The sequence below is a fragment of the Peromyscus californicus genome, unplaced genomic scaffold (genome assembly GCF_007827085.1).
Source record: "Peromyscus californicus insignis strain IS unplaced genomic scaffold, ASM782708v3 Scaffold_6__1_contigs__length_162567912, whole genome shotgun sequence".
Lineage (NCBI taxonomy): Eukaryota > Metazoa > Chordata > Mammalia > Rodentia > Cricetidae > Peromyscus > Peromyscus californicus.
Window position 1 is genome coordinate 111,085,989 of NW_026294584.1, and position 5,316 is coordinate 111,091,304.

A 5,316-nucleotide genomic window follows, 5' to 3' on the forward strand; every position below is an offset into this window, starting at 1 on the left:
GGAGTGAGCAATGGAGTGAAGAAGGAAAAGAAAGAGAACAGGAATGAGAGAGGATGAAGAGAAGGGCCTCTGCATTGAACTGGATGACCTGGAGAGCTGCACAGGAAAACTGTGAAGTCCTTTTGTGTGGTAGGGGCATTCACTGAGTGCCTCTCACATGGTGGCCCTTCCACACAGCCCATTGTCAACACATGAAAATGGTCATTCAAATAAAAACTATTGAGTCAAATCCCAACGACGCCAATTGCTGACTTCTTAACCCAGTACTCTACCAGCACATGGCTTTCTTCTACAAGCAAGATCCCTGTCTGTCTGTTGGACTGTGCTTTGTATGAAACAATAAATTCATTTTTTTATTCACAGAATGCTTCATCTTAAAATTTCACAGTATGTATTTTGATGCCAATATTGCCCCATCGTTTTGGTTGGTGGAGTACTTCAAACTGGCTTCTGCATCCTTGGGAATATTCTGGCAATTCTTTGACTATTTATTTTATAGAATAAGGAGATGTGGCGGCAGCCATCTTCCAGTAACTCGCCAAAATGGCGAACACAAAGGGAAAGAGGAGGGGCACCCGCTGTATGTTCTCCAGGCCTTTCAGGAAACATGGAGTTGTTCCTTTGGCCACTTACACACGAATCTACAAGAAAGGTGATATTGTGGACATCAAGGGAATGGGCACTGTTCAAAAAGGAATGCCTCATAAGTGTTACCATGGCAAAACCGGAAGAGTCTACAATGTCACCCAGCATGCCGTGGGCATCATTGTGAACAAGCAGGTTAAGGGCAAGATTCTTGCCAAGAGAATTAATGTGCGGACTGAGCACATCAAGCACTCTAAGAGCCGAGACAGCTTCCTGAAGCAGGTGAAGGAGAATGACCAGAAGAAAAAGGAAGCCGAGGAGAAGGGCACCTGGGTTCAAGGGCACCTGGGTTCAGTGGAAGCGCCAGCCGGCCCCATCCAGAGAAACACACTTTGTGAGGACTAATGGGAAGGAGCCTGAGCTGCTGGAGCCCATTCCATATGAATTCATGGCCTAATGTACAGAAAGAAATAAAAGACCTGAACTGTAAAGGGCTTTTCTTAAAAAAAAAAAAAAAAAAAAAAAAAAAAGAATAAGGAGATGTTCTAAGAGCCAGTTCTCCAAAGTGCCCTGGTTCAGTTACTGGGAATAGCATTGCCAAGCAGGCTGTAGGCACAGTGTTTTCACTGTCCCTGTTAGCTCACGGAGTTAGTAGATATATATGCATTTATAGAATCACATATACTCACATATGTACATATATGATCAAGCATGTACACACATATGCAAATACATGCATATATGTGAAATCATTAATTTACACTCATTCTCCCTATTTCCGTTCTATTCCTACACCCTCTTGTCTTTCTCCATTTCATATTTGTGTGTATATCCTTCCTCATGGAGAACCCCGACACTATGTTTATCCGGTTTTCCTTCTTCTTCCTTCCTTCCTTCATCTTCCCCTTTTCTCTCTTTCTCACAACAGTCTGGCTTCAGATTCATGATCTTTCTTCCTTGGTCACTTGAATGTTAGGATGCCAGCTTTCACCGTCATGCCTGGCTCATATTTCTGATCCTATAATACATCGCAAATGGTTTCATGTTTTTCTTTTTCTCCATAGAAAGCAAGTTTATTAAAAAATAGTTGACAATTTGTTGATAAATTTTATACCCTTGTCTTGATTACTGTTTTATTGCTGTGATGAAACACCATGACCAAGGCAATTTATAAAAGAAAGCCTTTAAGTGTGGGCTTGCTTACAGTTTCAGAGGTTTAGTCCATGCTCATCATGGTGGGGAGAGTGGCCACGCCAGGCAGGCGGGGTGGTGCTGGAGCAGGAGTTGAGAGCTCACATCTGATTCTCAAATTCAAGTCAGAGATAGAAAGACGAGGGCTGGCATGGGAGTTTTGAAACTTTAAAGCCCACACGCCCAGTGACACATGCCTTCCCACAAGGCCACACCTCCTAATCCTTCCTACAACAGTTCTATTAAGTAAGGACTGAGCATTCAAATGTGTGAGCCTTGGGGGCGGTTCTCATTCAAGGTACCACAGCCCTCCTTGTTCCTCTCTGTTCCAAATTAAACATGTACCTTCTGTCCACCCACCCCTCATCCAACATCCTCTCTCTTTTGTTTGTTCATTTTCCTTTCTCTCTGTCTCTTTTTCCCTCTCTCCCTCTCTCTGTGTCCATCACAAGGTGACCATGGCCTTTATTTGAAATACAACTGAATTCATACAGTCCCTTTATTTCTGTTTTAGTCCACTCTATTTCAACATTTGTTTTTTGATATGTAGAGGGTTAAGGATTTCAGAGTCAAAACTGTACAGAAAGGAATACTCAGAGGTGTCACTTGCCGCTTCCTTCCATGTTGACCCAGCTTCCTCTGTAGCCCAGTACAACAACATATATGCACAACAATATACACAGTCAACACAGTGAGATGGCTGTCTTCAGTGGACCTATAAAGGAACGGAATCAAAGAGCGGTGACTCATGACTGAGTTAGACAGGATCGGGCCTCTGCCCCTGTGTTGATGGTGTTGGGCTCACCAACCACACTCTCAAGCATTTAATGTTTCTTTTCCTTGGAGTCATTAAGACACATACAGTTGAGTTTCCTAGCATGTATGCTGTAGAACAGTCTCATGAGATAGCAGATGAAAAATGATTCTCAGGGCTGGAGAGATGGCTCAGAGGTTGAGAGCACTGGCTGCTCTTTCAGAGGTCCTTAGTTCAATACCCAGCAACCACATGGTGGTTCACAACTATCTATGGTGAGATCTGGTGCCCTCTTCTGGCCTGCAGTCATACCATGGATAAAGAACACTGTAGACATAATAAATAAATATTAAAAAAGAAAAATGATTCTCAGCCAAACAGCATGGGTAGCATTAGAAACTTGATTTGCTTCTGCCAAGCAGCTGAGGATGCTTTCTTACTGGACACAGAATCCTTTAAAGGATTCTATAAGCTAAACATTAAATCATCCAGAGCTAGTCTCCTTAAGGAAACATTCTAGAAATTTTGGGTCCATTCATCAACTCCAGAAATATTCTTGAGATTCTTGCTTGTGCTGGGTGCTGTTTCCAGGGCTATGAATGGAGGGCCAACAAAACAAAGGTGAGCCCTGCCCATGAGGACATATTTGTTTTCTGGTTGATGAGGGGTGATGAGGCAAAGAGATACTGTGGTGTCCATCTTTGTATCAACTCAGGAAAGGTGAGCAAAGCATGACAATGCTCTCTCTTCCTTTGGGAGGACGTCTACATGCAAACTCTAAAGAAAAGAGACTTCAGGAATTAGTGTTTCCACCATGTTACACACCGGTTAAGAGGAAACCAGATCATGACAGGCTTCAGTTCCATGTGCATTTATCTGAGCACAAGCCACAAATTAAGGGGTATAAAATTTAAAAATAGGGGCTGGAGAGATGGCTCAGAGGTTAAGAGCACTGGCTGCTCTTCCAGAGGCCCTGAGTTCAATTCCCAGCAACCACATGGTGGCTCACAGCCATCCATAATGAGATCTAGTGCCCTCTTCTGGCCTGCAGGTGTATATGCAGACAGAACACTGTATACATAATAAATAAATAAATCTTAAAAAAAAAAAAAAAAATTTAAAAATAAGGGGGAAATCCTTGAGCATTTAATCACATTCCCATGTTGATAAAATATTTATGAGCTCTCTTTCAATTAATTAGAATAAACTATGTAACACTACAGGAAACAAATGGAAAATTTAATAAAGTAAGTTCACTCCCAATTTCTTTTGAAGAAAGAAGCTAATTATATTTGGTTCTGTAATTATAACTTTAATTAAAATATAATGCAAAATATTCCATAAAGTGAAAACAGTGCCAAGTAATAAAATGGAGACTTTAAGACAATTTGCTCTTTGGATAAAAATTTATAATTTGAAAGGAAGCCTTTAGTGTACCGTTTTCCAAAAATTTCATCCTTTAAGTACAAACTAAACAGCCTTCTCATAAGACCAATTAGTATTTATTTACTGCTTAAAGCCTGTTTTTTTTTTCCTGTTTGTTGTACACTAACATCTTCCAGTTGTCTTAGCCATCTTCCTTTTATAGACTGTGTAGAGAGATACTCCTATCTCCCTGTGCTTGCTGTCACTTATGACACATCCCCTTCGGGTTTGAACATACTTCAAGCTCCAAGTGATTGGAAATTTGAAAGCCGGGATGTTTTCAAAAGTTTGTGAATGTTATCAGTCTCCTCCATCTGGCTGGCATGGAGATGATGCTGTGACTGCCCCAGGGTCCCCTGGGTAACATGATGATGCTGTGATGGCCCCAGGCTCACCTAGCTGAGGTGAAGATGCTGCTGTAGGCAGATATCCTCTTTAGGAAGACATCCTAAAGTCTCTAAAATGAAATAAGAAGATTGAATAACTCCATGAGCTTTAAAAAAGATTGTTTCTACACAGAGAAACCCTGTCTCGAAAAACCAAAAAAAAAAAAAAAAAAAAAAAAAAAAAAAAAAAAAAAAAAAAAAAAAAAAGATTGTTTCATTTTTTTTATGTGAATGAGTTATTTTGCTTTCTTGTATGTTTGGGCACCATGCACATGCACTGGAGGCCAGAAAAGGGCATCAGATACCCTGGCACTGAAGTTATAGATGGCTGCAAGCTGACCTGTGGGTGCTAAGAATCGAACCCTGGTCCTCTGGAAGAGCAGCCAGCACTCTTAACTCTTGAACCATCTCTCTAGCTCCTGTCTGGTGATATTTTAATGATCATTTTCTCTCAAACATTTCTCAGACAGAGTTTGCCAGATTAGGCTTCCGTTCTGAAATCCAGAGGAATGTGGGCTTTTTGCCATGATGAAAGTCAGACCTATTTCTGAAGGCTACTACACTACTTTTTAATTTGAATGCTAGTCTGTTTTTACCCAGACCACACAGGTTTATGACGGGACATAAGAAGCTCAAAGGACTCACATCTTTGCTCTCTATATCACATTGCACTTTTCACTACAAGGAAAAAATCATTTACTTTCCATTTGATTCAGTCCAAAATGACTAAAACTATTTATTGAGTGCATACTGTGTAGAAGATAGTATAAATAAAATAAAATCTAATAAAGAAAACATCCTCCTGATTAATTTCTTTCCCACCCTTCCCCGACCTCAGTGCTCAGCTCCTGTAGCTGTGGTGTAGATTCCAGGTCATTTTCACCCAGTGAGTTTGGGAAACAATGTCTTGGGTGTTTATAGGCTTTCAGAGTTGCTGTGTCTGGAAGTCTGGGGTGGTGGCTCAGTTGGTCAAGT

At 41.0% G+C, this 5,316-nt stretch overlaps 1 pseudogene; it reads left to right on the forward strand.

The window, feature by feature from the left end:
• Positions 1-543: 543 nt before the first annotated feature.
• On the forward strand, positions 544-1,042 carry LOC128100042 (60S ribosomal protein L21-like; annotated as a pseudogene).
• The last annotated feature ends 4,274 nt before the right edge of the window (positions 1,043-5,316 follow it).